Source organism: Corylus avellana, chromosome 4 (assembly GCF_965113065.1).
Source record: "Corylus avellana chromosome 4, dhCorAvel1.hap1.2, whole genome shotgun sequence".
NCBI lineage: Eukaryota > Viridiplantae > Streptophyta > Magnoliopsida > Fagales > Betulaceae > Corylus > Corylus avellana.
The window spans coordinates 11678085-11704547 of NC_142493.1; the positions used below are offsets into that span (position 1 = coordinate 11678085).

The 26463-nt window shown below is 35.4% G+C and overlaps 1 pseudogene; it reads left to right on the top strand.

Moving 5' to 3' along the window:
* Window positions 1–1054: 1054 nt before the first annotated feature.
* On the top strand, window positions 1055–20775 carry LOC132178081 (L-type lectin-domain containing receptor kinase IX.1-like; annotated as a pseudogene).
* The last annotated feature ends 5688 nt before the right edge of the window (window positions 20776–26463 follow it).

Sequence of the window (26463 nt, forward strand, 5' to 3'; positions counted from 1 at the left end):
AAAATTGTATACAAAAGTCAGGGGTATAAACGTCATGTGACGTTTAAAATCTGACGGAGGGGTCCAAATTGAAAGCAATTAAAAGTTCATGGGACTAAATTGAAAGATTTTGAAGTTCAAAGGGAGTATTTCAAAACGGGTGAAAGTTTGGAGGTTCTTAGTGAAGTTTCTCCCATTTTTAAATGAATGTCAATATCCACAAAAGATATATCTTTACCATTTGGACTTTAGTAACCCAACTTTCAATTTAATAATAAAGTAAACTAATGAGCCTTCCGCTCCTTACGAGCCCAGAAGTTTCTCTCTAATAAAACATATTAAATGATACTTTTTTATTAAATATTTGTTATATGAATTTATAATTTTGGTTTAAATTCGTATTTTTTTAATTAAGCACCCTCTAACCTACTTATTGAAATTGCAGATTTTTTTTCTTATTTTAAATTAAGTGATTTTTAACTCACAATGCTAAACACTTTAAATTTTACAATATTTTTTAAAAACACAAATTATTCTTACAAAATCACAATTTCAAACATATCCTAACGAGTGTTTGGCTCCTCACAAGCCCAGAAGTTTCTCTCTAATAAATTTTCCCACTTTCTTATCATATTTCAATCTCACATTAATCTAATCTATTTGATTAGCCAGGACGGACGGCATCGCAAAATTTCCCTTGTTTTGAGTTGACAGTGTCAGCTTATCGAATGTCCTTGTTCAGCTCTGTACACATCACCTAATCAATTAAATGGGCAATTGTTTTGAACGGAACTGGATTGGCTTTAGTTCATTTGACCGTTTCAACCTATTAGGTGTTCCTGTTCGGCCTCATACATAGTACCTAATTTTTTTTTTTTTTTTTGAGTGTACATTTCGCCTAATCATTTTGAACTAACATCCTCTCATTGGCGACAAAGTCTTCGCAGTTTATGGTAATTATTTTTTTTTTTTTTGTTTCTGTCTATAATGTTGTCGCCTTTTCGGTGCTAGTTATATTGACTGGCTTTTCTCGTAGAGTACTTCATATTACAGTATGCAATTTCTCCAATCATGCATGTCTTGTTACAACTTCAAAATCAAACAATATTTCCCATTCCCAAAGCCTCCAATCCTCTTTTATCTTTTAATGGTCACCGATTTCTTCTCACCACTACGCCCATTTTCCAAGTGCCTTATCCGTCAACTTCATCAGTTTGGCTGAAGATCAAATCATCCAACTCATTGGCGACAAGGACAATTCAACGTTTGTAGTAGTTGAAATTCAGACTGACAATTCAACAAGGACTCGCAGGTTTCAGAAACAATTGAAATAAATTATTGGTATCAATATTTTGTTAATATTTTTTCTATATCATTTTATAAATTAACTATCAGATTTGTGAACTTATGTGGACTTCACAAATTTAATAGTTAATCTATTAAATTTGTAAGAGAATATAAAAAAAAAAAAAAAAATTATAGACAGATTATTGACACCAATCATTTATCTACAATTAACGTCATTTACATTAAGGACATCATCTTTGCCTTGGGTAAAAGAAAGGACCTAACTTTAGCATCATTTAGTGTAAACATACGTAAAAGATAGCATCAATTTGTTTGATTCGGATCCTATCAAATTTTATAAAATATAAGATTCTCATATTTTAAAATCTAAACCCTTCATTATATCTAAATGTTCAAATAAATGCAGAGGTTTCTGTGTTATCGAGGTATGTAACTTTAGTTTTCAACATGTCAAACCCACTTGCCTCAGTAACACAAACATCTACATTTATTTGGACCGTTAGATGTAATGAATAACTCAGCGTTTCAAATATGAGAATCTCATATTTTAGAAAATTTGAGGAGATTCTTAGATACTTAAATTGTCGCTCAGTAGTCACTGAATCATTAAGATCCATTTCTAACGGTCTATTTAAAGGTGTATTAACCTCTGTATGACTCACATCTTTTTCCTTAAATAATGAATAAATTTGTTTTTGGTTTGCCTATTGTTTGTTCTAAATTGTAAGTTTATGGATCAAGAATTAACTTGGAAAGTATCTAGAAGTACAACTTTATGTGCCTATTTAAACAACCAACTAAAATTTTTTTAAACTAATGTCATTTACATTAGAACGTCAACTATAATGGGATATCATTTGCCGACAGTAAAAATTACTAGATAGTAGCTTATCCTATAAAATGACGAAAATAGTGTGAAGTGGACGTCGTTTTACTAAAGCGGAGTTAGATTGAAGTCTTATCTCAAAACAAAAAGCTCGTTAAACTATTCACATAATGTCGTTTCTTTAAAACGTAGTGGAAAAATTACGTAAATGTCCTATTTTTATTAGTGTGTTTGGACAAACCAAAATTTATATAGACAGGTGACTCTCATACATGTTCTTACATTAATTGCACAAATCACTAGCAATTTGAAGAGTTAATTGTTGTGAGTTCCAATCCAAAACTATCACCCTTTGTCAATACATAATATCCCCCAAACTATTGATTGAGTCAATGCTCTAAATTATAAAAAATTGTCAATGTCACCTCAACGTTAACAAAAAAAGACAAAAATGACCTTACAAAATAAGATAAAGATACCTTTAAAAATTTGAAAAAAAAAATAAAGTATAAAGTATAAATAAAAAAACTAAAAAATAAATATAAAAAATAAAATAAAAATAATGAAGTTTTATAAGGGTGGTTCAACAACTCCCTTCGAAATGGGACAAAAGAAGGCCTGCAGCAAGGGATTAGATTTGAATTTTTGAATAAGACATTTCAATATGAATTACTTTTGAGCAGAGCTAGCTTCGCGGTTTTTTTTTTTTTTTTTTTTTTTTCTATTCCGGAAAAAAGGGAACTTGCTTGTCGGTTGCCGTTAAACAAATTTAACCGATTTCTTCTCACCTCTATCTACGTCCATTTACTAGTGCTTTATCCTTCAACTTCACTACTTTCACTTCGGATGACACCCGTATAGCTGATGAGAGAGCTTTCGTTGAAGACCAAGTCATCCAACTCACCGGCAACCATGTCAGATCAGCGCTTGTAGGTGGAGCCACGTATTTCAGTCTCATGAAACTGTGTGACAAGGCATCCCGTAATCTTACAGATTTCACCACCCACTTTTCCTTTGTCATTGACTCGAAAAATAACACAAGTTATGGAGATGGGATTGCCATCTTTCTTGCTCCTAATGGATCAACAATTCCTAATCCTGTCACCAAAGGTGGCGCTATGGGTCTTGCCAGGGATTACCAGTCATTAAATTCGACGGAAAATACTTTTGTCGCACTGGAGTTTGACATCTATTCAAATCAATATGATCCGCGTGGCAAACATGTAGGTATTGATATAAAATCCATGCTATCTGTTGCTAATGTGTCATGGCAGGGGAGTAGAATATCTATTATGGAAGGGAGAATTAATGAAGCTTGGATTAGTTAAAATTCAAGTTCTCATAATTTGAGTGTTCTCTTCACTGGTCTCATAAACAATGCTACCGTATGGCAATCCCTTTCTTATATTGTTGATTTAAGAGATCACTTACCTGAATGGGTAACTTTTGGATTCTCAGCCGCAACAGGAAATACTTCTACAATGCATACAATTCGCACATGGGATTTTAACTCAAGTTTCGAAGATACGATAGTGGCAGGTAGTCGAAGCCCGAATTCGGCCTCTAACCGAAGGAAAAACAAGAGGTTAGGATTAGCCGTGGGGTTGGGTGTTAGTGGATCTATTTTTCTTTGGTGGGCTTGCTTTAATTATATTTGGCTTTCGGAAGAGGAATAGGAGGGACGCAGACGCATAAGAGGATCTTGCGTTTGATAGGTACATGAATGACGAATTTCGAAGGGAAACAGGGCCGATCGAAGAGGTTTTCATTTAATGAATTGGCTTTTGCCACGAATAATTTTAATGATGAAGAAAAGTTAGGCCAAGGAGGATTTGGTGGGGTTTACAAAGGATTTTTAAGGGACTCAAATTCCTTCATTGCTGTTAAGAGGGTGTCAAAAAGGGTCTAAACAACGGATAAAGGAGTATGCATCTGAAGTAAAAATTATTAGTCGGTTGAGACATAGGAAATTGGTGCAACTCATTGGATGGTGTCATGAAAGAAGAGAACTTCTCTATGAGTTCATGCCCAATGGAAGCTTAGATTCACATCTTTTTACTGAAGAAAGCTTATTGATATGAGCAATGCGGTACAAAGTTGCTCAAGGATAGGGATCGGCCTTGCTTTACTTGCATGAGGAATGGGAACAATGTGTGGTTCATCAGGATATAAAATCAAGTAATATTATACTTGATTCAAACTTTAATGCTAAACTTGGGGATTTTGGGCTAGCTAGGGTCACAAATTTAAAGGGTCACAAACCACTGTATTGGCAGGCACCAGGGGCTACATGGCTCCTGAATGTTTCACAACTAGTAAGGCTAGCAAGGAGTCAGATGTATATAGTTTCGAAATTGTCGTTTTGGAGATTGCTTGTGGAAGAAAACCAATCAGGCCCCACTACAAAAACATGCAATTTATTGACGTGGCAAACAGTAACTTATATTTGCCATGTCAATAAATTTTTATGTGTTAAACCAAACACGTCAAAAAAAAAAAAATTTTGACGTGTTAGGATGACACGTCAAAATTTTTTGACGTGTTAGGTTGACACGTCAATTTTTTTTTGAAAATTTACAATTAATTATAATTAGGTATATATGTATTAAAAAAAAAATAATGTAGCGATTTAATTTTAATGGGCATGAAAAATAATGTAGTGATTTAATTTATCATATTAGTATACACATACCAATTAATTTATTAATTAATTGGCATGCATGTGATATATATGTATACATATATACCAATTAATTTATACTAATATGATAAATTAAATCACTACATTATTTTTTTTTTAATACATATATACCTAATTATAATTAATTGTAAATTTTCAAAAAAAATTTGACGTGTCAACCTAACACGTCAAAAATAATGTAGTGATTTAATTTTAATGTTTATGAAAAATAATGTAGTGATTTAATTTATCATATTAGTATAAATTAATTGGTATTGAATGTATACATATATATCACATGCATGCCAATTAATATATATATATATATATATATATATATATATATATATATATATATCATATATATATATACCAATTACACTAAACATAATCATACTATATATTAATGTATGCCAGGAAATTATCATGCATATATATGATATGATAATTAATATCATATGTGTAATGGCCCAGGGAAAAGCGCTAGCCACATCTGCTCTATTACCCCAAAAGGACTAGTCAATTTGGAGCTTCCCTAGAATTCATTATAAAGCACAGTTTCACCTAGTAACTAGGCAATGTGGGACTTAGCACCCATGACTATCTCTATAAACTACCCACTCAATGTGTGCTTCTTCTCATCTTCCCAATATGGGACCGGGGTGTTACAAACTCTCCCTCTTAAACTCCTGACGTCATCGTCAGGTCCACGTCATGCAGTGCTCCAATACCACATGACCTGGCGTTACTAGGTGGCTCTGATACCATTTGTAATGGCCCAGGGAAAAGCGCTAGCCACATCTGCGCTATTACCCCAAAAGGACTAGTCAATTTGGAGCTTCCCTAGAATTCATTATAAAGCACAGTTTCACCTAGTAACTAGGCAATGTGGGACTTAGCACCCATGACTATCTCTATAAACTACCCACTCAATGTGTGCTTCTTCTCATCTTCCCAATATGGGACCGGGGTGTTACAATATGCATGCATAATCATACTATTGTATACCAATTAATTAATATAATCAACCATTTCATTAATATTAATTTGAATATGATATTAATTATCATGCATAAATCAGTCTAGTAATATTAATATCTAGAATATTAAATTATTTATTCTCTAATTAGTTTTAAGTATATTGTATGGATAATGCATGTGTTATATAGGATGAAAAAATGATATAAATTAAGTAAATAAATGATATAAATTAAAATTTTAAAGTATTAAAAAATGAAAAAATGCTCTTGACGTGTGGCATGTCAAGAGTTCTCGACGTGCCACGTGGCATGTCAAGAGTTTTTGACGTGCCACATGGAGGTTTTTGACGTGCTACATGGCACGTCAAAAACTCTTGACGTGCCACGTGTGGCACGCCAAGAGTCTCCTCAGGAAGGCGCGTCGAGTTGCCTTCCCTTTCTTTTCCTTTTTTCTTTTTCTTTCTTTCTTCTTTCTTCTTCCTTCTTCCCTCTCTTTCTTTCTCTCCCCTGCGCAACTCAAGCTGCAAACCCAAATCATTCGCCATTCTTTTTTCTCGATCAGCCCTCTCCAACATTGCTCTCACCCGTGTCCTCTCTCTCAGCCCGGCCGTTCTCTAGGCCTCTTTTTCACGTTGTCTCTCTCTCTCGGTGGTTCTCTCTCTCTTTCCTTTGGTGGTTCTCTCTCTCACCGGCGCCCGTCACCGCCGCTACTCCCTCCAAAGACCACGCGTTCTCCGATCGACTCTCAAAAATCAGGTATATATATACCTGATTTAATATATATATGTAAACTAATTTATTTATTTATTTATATAAATAAAAAATTTATATAAATATACAATTTACAGTGTATATTATTATATATTGTTGATGTAGTTATATATATTAGCAAATTCTTTTTACATGTTAGCTAATTAATTTATTTGCTTAAGATATATGTTATGTATTACTTGTTTGACATATATGTTTTGTATATGGTGAAAATATTGTTTAATGTATTTGCATGCATGCATGCAAAATTACGTACCCTCATAGTTTGAAATTAGTTTTTTGTACAAGATTTTGCATTTACATTTAGACCCATATTTTGTGTAGGTTTTGCTTTTGCACATTATCGTAACAAAAAAATACACAAATAAGAAATGCATATCTATTTTGGTCGTTAATTTATGATTAGATTTTGTAAATTTAGAATAAGTATGTAAATGCTAAGATGCGTAAGTACAAAGTAAAAAACAACTAACATAGGTTGCTGGATTTATTTTATCTACACTTCCCATACAAATGCATAAATGTTATAATAAACGGAAAAAAGAAAACCAACATTTAACCTAGCTAGCTATATCTAATTTATTTAGGGTCCCCATATGTAAAAAAATTAATTTAGGTCTTACAAATTTAGATTATGTAAATGTCATAAAAAATGAAAACAGAAAAATTGCAGCAAATAAGATAGCCACATATATTTTATCAAGGGTCTCCATGTGGCACGTCAAATGTTTTTAAATTTGGACCTTAATTTTGTTTAGGTTTTGCAAATTTAGATTATGTAGATGTTATAATTAAAACTCAATGTATGTGTTTATTTGTTAAAAATAAACAAAAAATTGAAACGATGTACTTAGAGAAATACACAAAAAAAAAAAAAATAATAATAATAACATCTAACTAACTAACTTAGATTTATTTTATTCAGTTAGGGTTCCAGTAACTAAAGCTATGGACAAGAGTTGGATGATAAAGTCTAGGGGTACGAGGGAAACAGAGACGGGTGTAGATCATTCGTGGACTTTACAGTTAGGAACTGTACAATCCCTGATGAAAAAATTCACTGCCCCTGTAAGGTGTGTCGTAATAAGTAGCGCCACCCGCTGGGTTTGGTATTTAACCACTTGACAGGGGGTAAGGGAATAATGATTGCATACAGAACCTGGTATTATCACGGGGAGAAGCCTGTCTGGTCTCCTGTTGCAGTCTCTACTTCGACTACCACGATCACAGATCAGGGTATAGACGCAGCACAAGGTGAAAACATGCAGTCAACGTTGCGTGATCTATTCGGCATGCACGGTGTCATGGAAGACAATTGTGAGCCTGAAGTGGCGGTGCAGGGGAATGAAGAAACTGTGAATGAAGAAGCCGACGATGGTGACGTACTAAAGTACAATAACTTGCTTAAGAAGGCAGATAAGCCACTTCATGATGGGACTAAACATAACAAGCTTAATGCTACTGTATATCTGTACAATTTGAAGTGTGTTGGCGGACTTAGTAACACAATATTTTCATCTTTTCTTAAGTTTATCAATCAGTTGCTGCCTCCTAGTGATGAAGCTTTGCCAGTTAATACATATGAGGCGAAAAAGTTTCTAAGGGACATGGGCCTCGGGTATGAGAAGATCCAGGCGTGTCGTAATGATTGTATGTTATTTTGGAAGAACAATAAGGATTTGGATACATGTACTAGTTGTGGAGTATCTAAGTGGAAGGATGAAATTCAGTTGGATGAGGATGATCAACCCATATCATCGAGTAAGAAACGCCCGGTCAAGGTGTTGCGGTGGTTTCCACTCATACCACGACTACAGAGATTGTTTATGTCAGAGCATACTGCTCCTTATATGAGGTGGCATGCAGAAGGCCGGACTAAGGACGATGTATTGAGGCATCCGGCCGATGGTGAAGCGTGGAGGGCATTCGATAATTTGCATCCAGACTTTTCGGCGGACAGCAGGAACGTCAGACTTGGACTAACCTCGGATGAATTTAATCCATTCAGGAACATGAGCACATCCCACAGCACTTGGCCTATAATGCTTGTACCGTACAACTTGCCTCCTTGGACGTGCATGAAACAAACGTCATTTATACTATCCCTGATAATCCCGGGCCCAAAGTCACCTGGAATGGATCTAGATGTCTACCTACGACCCTTAATTGAGGAGTTACGGGAACTATGGACTGTAGGTATACGCACATTTGACGTGTCCAAAAAAAAGAACTTTGTGCTGTGGGCGCAGTTGATGTGGACAATTAATGACTTTCCGGCATGCGCAGATTTGTCCGGATGGCCTAACAGGGGTGAGAAGGCATGTCCCTGCTGTATGTACTTGACAAGGTCCAGGCGGTTAAAACACGGCAGGAAATTTTGTTATATAGGGCACAGGCGATACTTGCCCATTGATCATCCGTGGAGGAGGAATAAAATAACATTTGACGGCAAACAAGAATTTGAATGTGCCCCCGATGTGCCAAGTGGAGATGAAGTTCTTAGACAATTACAAGATATGGCATACGGGGATGAGAATGCCGGTAAGGCAAGGACGGATAATAAGAAAAAAGGCAAGAAACGGAAGAAGAGTGGGCCGACAGAATGAGAAGGCGAAACTGCTATCGTATTGTGGAAGAAGAAAAGTATTTTTTTTAGGTTGCTGTATTGGAAAGATAATTTATTGCGGCACAACTTTGATGTCATGCACATTGAGAAAAATGTGATGGACAACATTCTTGGCACAATACTAGACATTCCAGGGAAAATGAAGGACAACATCCAAGCCTGCACAGACTTGCAAGAAATAGGGTTGAGACATACACTTCATCCGTACACGGGCTAGGATGGTCAAACATATATGCCCGCAGCTTGCCACACGATGTTTAAGGACGAGAAAACAGATTTTTTTGAAAGTGCTTCGAAATGTAAGGGTGCCAAACAGATATGCCTCGAATATTTCCCGATGTGTACGACTTAGTGATTGTACGATATTCGGTTTGAAAAGCCATGACAGTCACGTAATTATGCAACAACTTCTCCCTATTCCATTGCGTGGATCATTGCCAGGAAACGTGGTTAGACCACTTGTCGGGATGTCTGCATTCTTTAGGGGCCTATGTTCAACGTCATTGACACAAGATGATATGGACCGACTAGAGGGTGACATTTATATTACTTTGTGCCAGATGGAACGGGTCTTCCCCCCAAGTTTTTTTACTGTGATGGTTCACTTGGTCGTGCATCTTGTCCGTGAATGCCGACTCAGTGGACTAATACAGTATAAGTGGATGTATTCGGCAGAAAGGTAAAATAACTTTACCAATATTCATCAAATTATTTTTTCTCTGATATAAAACCTTCACTAACTGTAATGAATGAATTATGATCATATGTAGAAGTCATGGGGTGTTCAAATCTAATGTTCGCAATAAAGCGGCTCCTGAGGGCTGCATTACGGAGGGCTACATAGCAACGAAATTGGTGGCGTTCTGCTATTTAGATTACGCATCAACATTTCACAATAGGGCTCTAAGAAACCCAGATGGTTCAAAGAGGGTGGAAACACGAGTCATCCTCGATCGTGTCACATTGACACAAATTCACCGATATATTATGTTTAACTCGGACGGGTTCCTTCAACTACGGACGTAAGTCGTGTTAGTATTGTATGCAAGTTTAATATCACCTTGCACCCTTAGTTGTGAATTATAATATAATTTAAACTTTATATTGTAGGGTGCACATGGATACACTTAGGTGATCATGCGATAGGGGGCGAACGATGGAGGATCAGTTGGAAACCCAACATCATGCGCTGTTTTGTGATTGGTACCATGACTACGTAAGACTACTGTGATGTTTAACTGTTACAGACCCATTATATTTAGTTATTGGTTCATAACAACTAACAAAACTAACTTTCTTATGGTCAATTGTACGTAATATACTCGCAAGTCGATCGATTGGACGATCAACGAAGGAAGGGAATATGTGACAAACTGGTTATGCATTGTAGAGGGCCGAAGGCCACAACTACCAGATATAACAGATATGTGGTTAACAGGAAGCTGTTTCGCACTACTGCATTCGATGCTGGAAAAAGGACGCAGAACAACGGGGTGTGCGTGCCAACTGTTGATGGCGAAATGTACTATGGGAAGTTGACGGAAATAATTGAGGTGGAGTACTTCGACAAGACTAAGTATGTTTTGTTCAAGTGCGATTGGGCAGACAACATGAGGGACAGGGGGTACAAGGTAGATGAGTATGGCATGCTGCTTGTCAGCTTCAAAAACCTTGTCCACCGGGGCCAGAAAATTACTGATGAGCCGTATTTGCTAACGTCACAAGTTGACCAAATCTTTTACATCCAAGATGAAAGGGACCCTGATTGGGCTTGTGTTGTAAGGACTAAACCTAGAAATGTATACGACGTTGGACAAGGTGAAGGTCCTGATGATGAAAGTGTCAACTACCACGAGTGTGAGCCGCTCCTATTGACCAGCAATAATGAAGTGTATCCGCAGGATGACATTGACTACATCCGACAAGACTTAGATCCGTATGTGGTTAAAAAAAAATTAAAACTTTAATAATATATATAGTTCAAATTATTTGAGGTATTTAATGTTATTTCTTTCTACATTGATTGGTTATTGTGGTGCATATTTTATCTATTATATACATAATTAATTAGGTATGTAATGTGTTTCGCAGGTTGACATGAGTACGAGGGGGAAGAGTAGACGACGGGGGTCCCTACAGATAGACGACCAAGGGTATAGACCCTTACTTCCTGAGCATGGGGAAGGGTCTCAACAGGTTCCGTATCACACGGAGGCCTCATATGATCTTGGTACTCCAATACCTACCATGAGCGAGATGGGGCTATGTACATATGGTGAGGTAGAGAGGTTGTTCCCCCCCGAGTTGAACTCGAGTATCCCATACAATGAGCTATCGCAGTCGGATGACAGCTAGACACAATACTATAGGGAGCACGTGGATGATGGCTCAGGTGCATCAGAGCCCGATGATCCTCCAGAAGTGTTGGGCATTCGCCAGCTCCGGACAATAAGTAAGTATATATGCTTCAAATACCCATATTGAATATGTATAAAATTTATGCAGTTACTATTAAATTCTAAATAATTAACATTTGCAATTATTAATGTGTTAGGCATTAGGCGAGACGGGAGCACCCAATTTCAGGTTGTGGACATCCCACCATCGAACAAGATGTGGGAGGTCCCCCCAAGCAAAAAGTCGTCTGTGAGTACAATAAGGCCTGGCAATCCGTAGGATTTAGCGGGATGAAATTCAAAAGGTCGACCGGCAATGTCATAAGGGCTGGGAATTATGTTAGGCTACGGGAAGAATGGGCGGATGTACCTCCCCGTGCGAAGGAGGATGTATGGGACGTCTTGATGGTATGGTTAAATTCTTTCTCCTATTTTCATACGTGTATTTCAATATTTTAAATGTTGTTAATGTGTGAAATTATATGTATAATTTTTTCAACTTATGCAGACTGAGTTCTACATGCCACCTGAGTACGATTTCGAGGCGATTAAAAGGGACGCGTTCAGAGATATGGGCGTTAAGCTGAAGAGTTGGAGACACTCTGTAAAACGCTCGTTAAAAATCATGCCGGGTGATACTCCAGACGCAGTGAAGGCGAGAATGGGTGAGGCTGCCATTAGGGAATACAACGCTGAGGACTTAAATGTCTTGTTGGTGAAATGGTGCGACCCAAAGAATCAGGTAGGTCCGGAGTGTAGTGGAATTAATTGTAATTGTTTAGTTTCATTAATTGTAATTGTGTTAGACCTGACATTTTAAGAGTGATATACATGTAGGAGTTTGCTGCAAAGATGAAGGCATTGCGAGGAAAAAACAACACACCTCACTGCACCGGGTCGATGAGCTTCGCTAGGCGACATATCAAGAGGTATTTATATATTTATATATATAATCGGTTGTTTAGGTCTATGTTTTTCCTAATTTTTTTTTTTTTTTTTTTGTATTGATTTTTTTTTTATGCAGACCTTATCCTTGGGCACTCCTCCGACTCGAGCGCAAAGTTACATCTCGACTCACACAAAGAAGGGTGGTGGCTATCCAAATGAAGTGGTTAGAGAGAGATGCGTAAGTACTCAAGCATATATATTTTGATAAATTATTTATGATTAACGTTTCTTATACGAGATACTAACTTGTTTTTTAATGTACAGGAGAGGATGAGTGAATTGATGCCTACTGACCTGGCAAATACTAAGACCGTGACAAAAGGGACGGTACGGTAGACACCTGATGACGCGTATGCTTAGGCGCACGGAAATAAGTCTGAGTATACTGGCAGGGTCCGCCAGGTGGGTCCGAATGTGCTGCAGGTGCGGGGCAGCATACATTCGTACTATACACCATCCTAGACACGGTTTAAAAATTCTTGGACCTCCTCGTTCTAACAGATGACGGATAGAATTAGAGAACTTGAAGAGGAGCGGGCACAAGAAAGACGTGTGATGGAAGAAGAGCGGGCAGAACAAAGACGTGCAATGGATGAGATGGCGAGGCAAATTGAAGAACAAAAAGTCCAAATAGTAGAGAAAGATGCTATGAACGAGGCCCGTTTCCGCCAGATCGAGGCCATGTTCGGGTCGACATCTGGACCTGCGCCCCACAGAGGTAATGATATATTTTATTTTGTTTTTGTAACAATTGTTAACTGTTAGACACAACTATTAGAAACCCCTAGTTACAGCGGTCCATTTTAGAACTTACGTATATTTGCATCACTGCATAGACTAATTTTGAATTTTTGTATTGATTATTATTGGTTTATAACTCATTTGCAGGTAATGCAGATTAAGAGTTGGAGGATGACTGTGTTGAGTTGGGCGGCACACGTCGTTTATCATCACTGTTTGTTAAGTTCTATATACATACTATTGTTTATTGTTTTGTATATAGTTAGATCAAACTATATGTTTGTTGAGATTAATTGAAACTTATTTCTAGTAGATAGGCCAGAAGTGTTTTATTGTATATTTGTTTTGCCTTGTGTTAGAACGTGTTTTCGATGTATATATATGTTTTGTTATGTGTTGTATTGGAATGTAGTATGTGTGTTGGAATTATGTTCAATGAAGTTGTGTTTGAATTTCATACGTATTGAATGTATTGGAAATTTAATATGTATTAGATATTGGATATGTATTGGATATATATTATTGGATATTGGATATATATTATTGGATATTTGATATATATATTGGATATTGGATAGGATATTGGATATATAAACTTGGATATTGGATTGGATAGGATATTGGATTGGATTGGATATTGTATTGGATTTGATATTGGATTATGTATTAGATATTAGATTATGTAATGGATATTGGATTATGTATTGGATATTGGATATTGGATTATGTATTAAAGATTGGATATTGTATTGGGTTTTGGATTATGTGGATTATGTATTGGATATTGGATTATGTGGATTGGATTGTATTGGATTATGTGGATTGGATTATGGATTAGATTATGTGGATTGGATTGTATTGGATTTTATTGGATTATGTGGATTGGATTATGGATTGGATTATCTGGATTATGTATTGGATTATGTAGATCATGTATTGGATATTGGAATCGGATTTGGATATTAGAAATATTAGAATATTGGAATTGAAATTATTGTATTGGAATATCAGGAATGGACTAGGCTTACCTGCGGTAGACCAAACTACCGCATATCTGCGGTAGTTAGGTTGGAAGGTTGTGATTTCAAGTTATGGGTTTTTAACCCTAGAAGGCTAACGTGAAATAAAATAAAACAGACGTCAAAAAATTCTGTTTAACTCCCGTCAAAAACAAACGTTTTGGCCATGAACTCCCATCCACCAAATGAATTCACAAAACATGTAAAATATTCGAAGTGATGAAATCCAAACAAAAAACCCACTTGATCTGCTCGTTAACCGCGGCTTCGCACTCGTCGGAGTAGTTCTTGCGAGCGAGAGGTGTGGGATGGTGGGGATGAGATCGAGCTCCTTCTTGGCCTCCTCGAAGGGTTGGAACACGACACCGGTGGGCAGAGGTGTGGGTCATTCGGACCCTTCGAAGCCAAGCAGATAATAGGTCAACTTGGAAAGAAGATCTACTGACCGAAGCAACTTCAACTCTTCAAGGATGACAAATTAGAGAACTCTGACATCAAAATTTCTCGAAAATCTTCTCTCTTTAAAGCCCAAAGAGTTTCACTTGTCATAGCACGAATCGGTAATTAATACAATTGTTTTCCTTTTTCGTGTAACACGAAGAATTGTTTTTTAAAGCAAATTGAATAACTAATTAAAATTAGAAAGAAAACACCGAATAGTGAACAATCAAGTAGTTGAGTTCAGTAAAAAAACCAAAAAAGAAAATCACTCTCATACAATACCAACTCTCAAATCCTCGGTTTTGGGTAGAAAAAGAAAATAAATCTCGTCGCTTTTGGGTAGAAAAAGAAAACAGAGAAAATAACGCAGAAAATAATCAACCTTTGAACAGATATGTGGCTGGTAGAGGTTCAATCCTGGCTCCTTCACCAAGATCCTCAGCCCAGTTAGTAGCTATTACAGCCAATGGAGCGCCGGTTCTGAGCAAGGTGAGAAAATAGAGAGAGAATACGGTTTAGGTAGAAGAAAAAAAAAAAACAAGAAAGAATGTTAACGGAATTTTTTGACGGCTTTCTTATTTTATTTCACGTTAGCCTTCTGGGGTTAAAAACCCCTAACTTGAAATCACAGCCTTCCAACCAAACTACCGCAGATATGCAGTAGTTTGGTCTACCGCAGGTAAGCCTGTCCCATCAGGAATATTGGAATTGGAATATTGTAATCATTTCTTATTAAATATATATATATATATATATATATATATATATATATATATATTGACATGTCAAACGGCGTGACACGTTAAAAAATTCATGTATAAATTTTTGACGTGGTAGAAATGCCACGTCAAAAAAGTTTTTTTTTTTGACGTGTCGCTCCCAACAAGTTAAAAAATTTTGACGTGGCACTGTAGACACACAAAAAATCTGGAATTTTTGACACCCCCAATTTTAACCGTTGAAAAACGTCAAAAATCACACGTCAAAAGGGGTTTTTGACGTGTCAATACCATTGACACGTCAAAAACTCCTAGTCAAAAATTATCACCATTTTTGTGGTGCCCAATGCCCTTGAAGATCAAGTAGTCATGGTGGAATGGGTTTGGGAGCTCTGTGGAATAGGGAAAGTACTTGAAGCAGCTGACCCAAGGTTGGGTGGAGATTTTGATGAGTAGCAAATGGAGCGTTTGATGAATGTAGGGCTTTGGTGCACTCACCCTGATCGAAACCTTAGGCAAACAATTCATATTCCCAATTTAGAGGCTCCATTGCCTATTCTTTCATCAAATATGCTAAGGCCAGAACTTTTTGCTCCAACAATGAATAGACAGTCAATGTCATCACTTTCTATGTCTAATATTGCTTCTGATTATAGGGGAAGATAGAATCCATATTCAAGCAAATCGTTACACAAATTCCTCACTATCTGCGTCATACGCTGCAGCTCCTCCATCTGCATCACTTTTTTCATACGTGTTAAATTGGTCCAAGGTACAGTTAATTTTAAATTCTTATGGTTTGATTAGGTGTTCAATTTTTACCCTACATTGTCACTTCATTGTGTTTCATTTTACATTTTAGTTTAATCAATGCTCAAAATGTTTTAGAGTGTAACTAATATACATGTGTATGTGCTTTCTACCCTAAATATGAATTTCGTACAATACATGTATTAGCAACCCAACCCAATTGTCCGAAATTGTGAACCTTTGATGGATTGAACGTCATAATCATAATAACATCATGTATTTTACACAAAAGCAAAAGCATTCACTGTTGTGATGTTACAAATATTGGTTTTATTTACCTATTAATTTTTTTGACCATTTGACATAAAATTTATTCATGAGTTTTTTACCGTTGGGCAATAAAACTTTTACAAGTTTTTTTTAACTGATGGTTTTAATACTTTTACCGTTGGTTTTCTTAAACTAAAACATTTTGTCTTCAATCGCTTTGTTGACCGTTGTTGACCATTGGCTTTGATTCATGGATTTGTTTTAATACATGGATTTGTTGACCGTTGTTGACCGTTGGCTTCAATTCATGGATTTGTTTTAATACATGGATTTGTTGACCGTTTGCTTTAATTCATTGATTTGTTTTAATGGATTTGTAGACCGTTGGTTTTTAATGGATTACATGATAATGGTTTTAAAAGAAAAAAAAAAAAATTTCCCATGTCTATATAAGCAAGTGTTTAACTTTGACAAAATATCATCAAAAATATTACTTTTTAGTAAGATTTCATTTTCATGCTCTAAAATTTTTCTTTGTTACCAAAGAGAAAAATAGAGTTATTTGCTACTCAATTTTTTCATCATCTTCAATTTGAGAAAGGGTTGTTCATTTGATCTTCGTTACTTGAAAGTGCGTTTTTAACGAAGCTAGACGCTATAGTCTAATCCTGGGAGGTTGCGTATCAAGAGATCCGATCGCACCGAGTTATACACTCTGGGAGGCACGAAATCAACCTTTAAGGACAACGCTCTTGCATGATTCTATAGCTTTGTGAGATTTTTCCTTGCTCTATTTTTTATTTATTGTATTATATTTATCTTATTGTTAATTGTTTGGATTAATATTATTTAGCAACAATAAGAATTTTTAAACCATCCATTTAATTTTACAACATTCACGAGAAAAATTAAAAATTGTGACAAGTGGCAGTCTAAAAAAGTAATAAGTGCCCATCTAAATTTTGACAAATGTCGTTTTAAATGCCCTAAAATTATGAAAAAGGCATGTTTAACTAAAATGCACTTGTGAATTGCAAAATTTAAAAAATAGGTAACTAATAAAAATACTTTTGTTTTAATACCATGTTAAGTCATTTAGGTCCTTTAAAGTCCAAAACTAATGATTTAATTATTATTTTAACGGTCGATGTTACAAAATCTTGCCAATTTTGGCTGGATTTGCGTTGCCAACATGTAGATCAAAGCCAATGATAATTTGATTTTGTACACCAAAAATGTACTTATTTGATGATAAATTATTTATTATTCTCATCTCACCAATTGACTTATATTTATCAAGGCATTGATCGGTGTCTCTTTGTCTTCAGTTGGGGAAAAGGAATTGGATCATATAGTATTCATTTCATGGTTACGATTTAAAATTGATGTATCTTTCATATTTTTTAAAAACTTAAATAATATATCATCATTTCTGAATAGAGAATAACTTCAATGTTGATGGTGCATAAAACTCCACTTTTGTGCCTTCCACTCACCATCAGCATGGAACACAATAAGGAACAAAATACAACCACACCAGAATATTTTCTTATATGAGATAAAAAATTAAAAAATTAATTATTTTTTTTTTTAAAAAAAAAAAAACAAAAGTGAAGGGGTGGCTGTGCAGCCACCCCTCCCCCACTGTCGGCCACCCCATGGCCTGGATGGGGGTGGCTGGGTGGTCACCCCCATGGCCATGGGTGGCCCGCACGGCCACCCCACCCCATGGACTGGATGGGGTGGCCGCGCGCCACCCCCCACAGATTTGGGGCTGGCCGCCCATCCACCCCCATCCAGGCCATGGGGTGGCTTGCCGGCCACCCCAAGTGGGTGCAGCCACCCCTTCAATTTTTTTTTTTTAACAAAAAATTAATTAATTGTTTTAAAAAATATATTTTAGGTTTATATTTGAGATAATTCAGTGTGGTTGTGTTTTTTTCTCAAGTGTAAGTTTAGCCTATTGGGCTGAGGTGTCCTCACCTAACTGGTGGCACAAAAGTCCCCATTTGTGCAAGGACCACACAGAAGATGTTCTCTTTCAGAATATCCTTAATGGCATGTGAAGTTTACCTTCAATGCATAGATTTTCAACAACCACCATACCAAGTATTTGAGCCCCCAAAACAACTAATTTTTAATAAGCTATTTTAGCCCAACAAAAAGTATTTGGGCCCCCCAAAACAACTAAGTTTTTACCCAATTAGCAAACAATAAAAAGCCCATGAAAACTAGTTTAACCTCACCAGTTTAACCAATTACCGATTAACTGATATCTTATCGGTCGGTAATCGAAAACCCCCAAAACCGAACCGATATAACCAATAACCACCCCTAACCACCAAGACCTTTTAATCATTTTAAATGCGGTAGTCTATAAGTAAACCTAGAGTCTAAGATGTCATCCATGAGACAAGATAGACCAAAAGTCTATGGCCCACAGTGTCTCAAAGATTTACCGACCTTTTTTTCTTCGGACAAAGATTTACTCTAAATTAGGTTGCTTCAATTAAGTCTATAAAAATGTTATCGGTCTCTTTGCATGTGAGATGTAAATGTTTTTTTTTAAAAAAAACATGTGTTTGTAACGTGCTATTTAAAAAAATTGGGGTAATTACTTTTTCTGCCCATCAACTACAATACATTGTCACTTTACCCCCATAAACTGACAACCCTACTACCCGACCTTATCAGACTACCATTTTCTTCCAAAAAACTCCATTCCATCAGTCAATCACGTTAAAATACTTGAAATGACTCAAATACCCTAACTTTATATACAAAAATTACATATAATACCCTTAAAATTATATATATATATATATATAATGTATGAGTACTAGTTTCAAAAAATATAAATATATTAAAATTAAAAAACACTTATAATTTAATTTATATATATCAAAAAAAAAGTGAATACAAACAAATAAAAAGCAGGTAAAAAAGACTTAAATTAAAAAAATATAAATAAAAAATCAGTCCATGTGGTTGTCCTAAATTAAAAATCCATCCGTGTGATATAAAAAAATAATAATAATAATTCAGAGACTATGAGGGATATGCCAAAATAACAATTCAGTCTCTATAATCAAATTTTGTCAAAATACTTGACGGATTCTAATAGTGTATCACGTCATCACCAGTAAAATGATGATATATGTTATTCTTAATTAAAAATTAATTAATTAATTAATTAAAAATATAAAAATATAAAAGTTATTTTTTTTATTAAAAAAAAAAAAAAAACAAAAAAAATTGAGGGGTGGCTACCGGTTGGGGGAGGGGGTGGCTCATGGCTAGTGAGCAACCACCAGAGGTAGCTTGCATTGGCTTGCTACCACCCCGACCCATGGGTGGGGCATGGCCACCCTACCCGCCTTTGGAATGGCTCGCGGGCCACCCCATGGCCTAGGGGTGGCCGTTGGCCCTCCCAAACCAAATCTAGGGGTGGCTCGACGGCCAACCCACCTCAGGGGTGGCACGCGCGCCACCCCAGTGGGTCGGGGGGTGGCCAAGCGCCACCCCTATTTTTTTTAAAAAAAATTAATTTATATATTTTTGTTTTAATTTTTTATTTGGGGGCATTTCTGTCTTTTAAGGAGATTTAACATCTAAAAGAAAATATTTCGTCCAATTTAATGTGGTTGACTGATGGAATAGGGATTTTAGAAGAAAATGGTAGTCTGATAGGGTCGGGCAGTAGGGTTGTTAGTTCATGGGGACAAAGTGACAATACGTTGTAGCTGATGCAGCAGCCAACCCCTATTTTTTTTTTTAAAAAAAATTAATTTATATATTTATATATTTTTGTTTAAAATTTTTATTTGGGGGGTATTTCTGTCTTTTAAGGAGATTTAATATCTAAACGAGAATATTCCCTCTAATTTAATGTGGTTGACTGACAGAATGTGGTTTTTTGGAAGAAAATAGTAGTATGGTAGAGTCGGGCAGTAGGGTTGTCATTTCATGAGGACAAAGTGACAATACATTATAGTTGAAGAGGGAAAATGTAATTACCTAAAAAAATTTAAACTCTACCGAAAAAGACGTTTTGTGTTGTTTATATATATATATATATATGGATGATAGGGACCCAACTATTTTGTTCAACTTTGGGCTAGCTTTTGCCTTATTTTTTAATTTTAAAAAATAAAAAATAAAAAATAAAAATAAAAAAATGAATAAAATGTGTGAAGCAATAAAAATTGTTAACTATGATGGAGGACAAAATCAAAATTCAAGCAACAATTACACCAATTCCTCTATGTTCTCCTCATCCTCTGCAGCTTCTCAATCTGCATGGCTTCTGCATACACGTTAAAGTGGTTAGAGATACATTTAATTTGGCATTCGGATTATTTGACTAGGTGTTCAATTTTCCTCTTACATTATCACTTCTTTAGTCAACCAATGCTCAATAAGTTTTAGAATGTAAATGATATACATGTGATGTGTTTTCTATCTTAAATATGAATTTCATAAGATCTATACATGCATACACAACCTAACTGTCTCAAATTGTGATCTTGTGATGGATTGAACATCATAATATCATATACTACTTATAATAGCAAAAGCCTTCAAAAGAAAATTTTAAAATTGAGATAAGTAACAAATGTCTCTTTAAAAATTGACAAGCACTTGCCAATTATATATAAAAATTAGAAATATAGATAATTAATAAATATGACATTTACTTTAATACCATGTTGGGTATTCGTTTGTGAAAATGATCATTAATGAATCAATATTTTAACTGTTAATCTTAAAAAATCTTGCCATTTTGACTTGATTTGCGTTTCCAACAATGATATAAGTTTATTTTATTAGAGTTTTAATTTGGTTTTTGTTTTTTATTTTTTTCCAATCAAATTGTAGCGTGCTAATGATAAGTTTATTTTATTATCCTAAAGTCTATAGCACATGGGGTCTCACAAATGCATTTTATTTATTTAATTTAGTTTGGGACAGAGTTTGCTGGCGTTGACTCAAGTCAAGAGACTAGTCTCCGCAATAGTTTCAAATTGGTTTGAGCTCCAATTTTTATTTATTTATTTTATTATTATTATTATTATTTTCTAATCAAATTGTAGCGTGCCAATGATAAGTTTATTTTATTAGAGTCTTTGTTTATATGAGTAATCCTAAAGTCTATAGCACATTGGGTCTCACAATTGTCCCGTGCTTATTACATACCCTTTTTTCCTCTTTTTATTCGTTGTTTATTTCTACATTAACCAATAGACATTTTATTTATTTAATTTAGTTTGCTGGTGTTGACTAGCGTATTTACTCAAGTCAAGAAACTACTCTCTGCAATAGTATTAAATTGGTTTGACGCTCCAATTTATGTTTTATTTTTTAATTAAATTGGGAAGGGTACAAGTGATCAAAATACTAAAAAATGGTGAGCTCCCATACAACAGACTCAAACACGAAAATTAATGGTGCAAGTAAACAAACCAAAGTAGGAAATAGGCCAAATAAATGGCCTGGTCCTCTCCAAGGGACTACATAAAGCAGTTTAAAAGGCGAAAGGAATGAACAAAGAGTACGAACCTCAAGAGGTTTGCAGACCCTAATTGGAGGTGTAAGAACCCTATGAGATCCAAACCCATCTGTACCCCAGCTCAAAACAACATTGACCACTCGAAGGAAGTCATATCAGGAAAGAGTAAGATCTTAATCTAGAACCGAAGAGAAGGGAGTATGGTCTTCATAAACACTAGTATCTACTACAAAATTTAAACCCTAAATACAGAGGGAGACAAAAACCCACAAAACCCAAACAAAACAACAGGAAGTACATGAAAACAAAGGAAAAAAGAAAAAATGGAAAATACAAACAAGCAGAAATGCAACACAAAACCCATCAACCAGCAGTGAAGGCGGTATTGAAGGTGGAGGAGTGGCCAGAGGAGTCCACTGTCCGGGGCATGGGGATCACGTGCCAGCGCATGTAGTGTTGATGACGGACTGCAAGGTGGTGGTGAGGAGTTGGGCGTCCGGTGATGACAGTGGAATGGCGATTGTAGGCCCGGGTTTTAAAGAAAACCCATTTATGAACCTAGGGAGATCTTGGTTGTAGAGTGGAGGACGGCAAGCGGCGAGGGGCCAAACGGGGAAGGAGGCGGGCAACCCATGGCAGCGGGGCAGTGGTTAGCAGAAGATAGAGAAAAAACACTATGCTGGCGGGCAACAAAAAAAGGAAGAAAACATGAAAAGAACTACAACCGGAGAAGAATGAAAGGGAGATGGGAGGTTCCCTCCTCCCCAGAAAACCACACTAACGTTGGTAGAAAACCTCACAAGGAGGTAGTGTTTTCTTTACTTAGAGGGAAGGAGGAGCTTCTCTCACTAAAAATGAGAGAAGCAGTTGGTTTTTGAAGCTCCAATTTTGAGGGAAGAAGGATTTGTCCACTTTTTTTCAAATGAAATAATTATTATTAATTTTTTTTTACATGTTCACATAAAAGGGAGGAGAGGGATACGAATTAGTGACCTCTCTTTCATGAAGCATGGTCTCCAGCCGATTGAGCTACTCCTTGAAGACACATTGACAATTTTTTGGTAATTTGAGAGATATATTGTTTCAATTAAGAGTTTTGAAGAATTGTCAATTATGTGGTAGTTTGCAAAAACTCTATACAGGAGCTCAAGGTGGCCTTTTCATTATCAATGCTTTTTGCAATCAAGCCATCAAAACCCCACCAGCCGCTATATAGCTGAGGAATCCCAAGAATTTACTCTCAAAAGTTCCAACTTCATGCTGCCATTATTTTAGAAATCCGAAGAAATTAGCTTGTGCATAATGCTATCCAACCTGTGATATCTCATTTCATTCAACAAATCTCTTCCACTACAAGGGATCACATTATTGCTAGGAAATATTATTTCCCCTTCACGTTGGTCCCCTCCTCTACCTGGTAGCATCAAAGTCAACTTTGATGTGGCAATGAGGACTGATTTTGCTGTGGCTACCATGGTTATTAGTGACACGATCGGATGGGAACATTACCAAGGCTGCTTCTAAGCGTTTATCCACCAATGATGAAGCTAATGGAGAAGCTCAAGCAGCCTTTCTGGCCATCCAAACACGCTCCTGTGGAGTAAATTCCCTTGTCTTGGAAGGGGATGCTCTTGATGTTACCCCTGCAATTCAAAGACCAAATCTGTTTTCTGATTGGAATTTTGCCAATACTATTTCAGATATTAGCTTTAGTTTGCTTTCTTTTTATATAGCTAGCTGGAAAGTTATGAAAGTTTCAAGGAGTCTAAGTTTAGAGCATATTGTTTAGTTAAGTGAACCGTTTTCTATCTTATGTTTGGAAGCATTCCCAATTGTATTTAAAACAAGAGTGAAAAAGAACCCACTTTCTAACTTTTTTTTCCCTTATTGAAGAGAAAAAATAAAATAAAATTTTTGGGCTGTGTTCTAATTTGTTTTTATTTTTGTTCGCCGGGAGCTTTCTAGATTTATAAATGATGCACGAGCAAGCGTTTTTGCCTTCAATAAATCAATCCACTCAATTCTGCAGAACAAATAGAACTTGGTTTCAATTTTACAAAGCTTGAGTTGACTCTATTGCACCTCATCTGCCCCCTCGTATACTAATACGGCTATATACTCCTATATGAGTAGATTTTCTTCAATTTTGATAAGGGCCAAAGGATTGTATTTTTAAGTGAATGTAAATATCTACAAAAGGGTCCGTTTGTTTCAATGTTTTTGGCGTTTGGTACAATGGAAAATAACAAAGTAAAAATATTTCCTTATATATATATATATATATATATATATATGTTGTGAATAAAAATTGGTTTTTATAGGTTAATATGATTGAAAGAAAATATAAAAAGAGAAATGTTACGCAACTATCTTTTAACTAATTATTTTTTCGAATCTAATAGATCAACCATTGAATTTGTGGATTTACGTAAGTCCCACGCAAATTTAGTGTTACATTCATCCATTCACTATATGGAGATGGTTGAAGAGTAAATTTTATCATTTTCTATATATATATATATATAATTTTCAGTACTATACATCAAACCCCAATAAATATTTTCAAAGGAAAATGTTTTCTTGAAAAATAATTTCTTAAAAAATATTTTCCAACAAAAAATATTTTACGGAAGCATAAATGCTTTCTCTAGTCCTAACTCCTAAGAAAGATCAATGCTTACCAAGCTTATAAGAACGTAGGCGTTACTGCCATATCTATAGCTCTTTGCATTTGCCATTGAAAAATTTACACTAACCAAATTTAAAATTATTTTTGGAAACATGTATTAAGTTGTTTCCAGATTTTAGTTTTTTGGTCTTTTTCATTTTCATGACTTGTTTTAGTTTTTAAAACTGTTTGCCAAATGCACATCAACAGTATTATAGAAACGTATTTTGCAGTTTTTCTGTTTCCAAAAAAATTTGGTAGCATTTCTCTATGTCATTTGCACCATTTTATTACCATCTTGGTAGCTATATATATGGCGTATATCCATCCCTAAAAGAATAGACTTTTTATCTAAATTGGATTGTAAGAAAATTTTTCTATTCTAGTATTTAAAAGTGTCACGCGTCTCTTAATACATGAGACGGCATGTGTTTTTTTTTTTTTTGTTTTTTTTTTCTTAATATTATTATTATTATTATTATTATTATAATATTTACTTCTCATATATTTTTTTACTACCACTAATTAAAACATTATGCGATAATGACAGGCCAGCTGTGAGCACACATGAGGTCCGTTTGGCATTGACATGTACGTTGTTACTATTTAATTCCAAGTTACTATAGCAAAAATTGATTGATGTGAAAAAAAAAAAGTTTAGTATGAAAAAATAAAAAAAAATTGTTTTGTAGTGATTTTTTTTATTTGAATAGTAATAAAAGAGAATTTATATGATGTAACAAATAAGAATATTGAGAGTTGAATTTTTTTTGATGAATAGTGATTGAATGTTGGCAAACGGTGCGATGAGACTTCGAGCTAGTGCTTAGGAGAAGTATATAACACAAATTTTTTTTTTGTTTTTTTTTTTCCTCAAGGTCACTAATGTAATTGTTGCGTATTTCAATTTAAAACTATTACTTCATTGTGGATGTCCCTCAAATTATTGATAGAGTTAATGCTCCATTCAAACTATCAAAATTTGTAACTATCTCTAAGGCAACAGAAAGGCAAATAATCTTAAAATTTTTAGTAACAGAAAAATTTCCTTATAAATTAAAAAATAAAAATTTAAAATTTAAAAACTAAATACTAAAAATTAAACAAAAAAGACTTCAGCAACAATCTTTAGTTGGCCGAGGGGTGGTCGAACCACTTTCAAATGCAAAGGAATTATTCAGCCGCCCCCTTCGACTATATCTGGATGGCCAATCCACCTTATGGCCATTGAAAGTAATTCAGCCATTTCTCAATTTTTATTTTTCAATTGATCAGGGTGGCCACAAAACGTCTCAAATAACAACGAGAGTAGCTCACTCTAAAAAAAACATATGGCCAACCGAGAGTGCCCGATCCACTCCTTACTTATTTGAGGTATTGCAACTACATGTTAAATGTCATAGGCCCACAGAAAAGGTGCCTCCGTAAAATAAACATAATAATAAATAAATAAATAAATAAAAGTTTATCAAATATACACAATATTTGATAACGTGACGTGAAGCAGAAGACTTGGAAATTCGATCAAAAAGGCCCCGCCACACAATGGATAATGACTTTAGAATTTCTGTAGCTGGACATTTCGATCTGAACTACTTTTCAGCAAAGCTTGGCGTGCATCTTGGTTTGGAAAAAATGGCAACTTGCCTGTCAGTTGTGAAATTAAATAGATTAGTTCAACGACCTTTTAAAAAAAATTCATTATAAAAAAATAAAGGTGGCCGAATCACTTCAAATGACTATGATGGTGAAGATATGGCGAAGAAAAAATGGTTGAATGTAACTCAGCTACATGTTAGGCACTTAAATTGTCACGTGCCCATAGATAATGA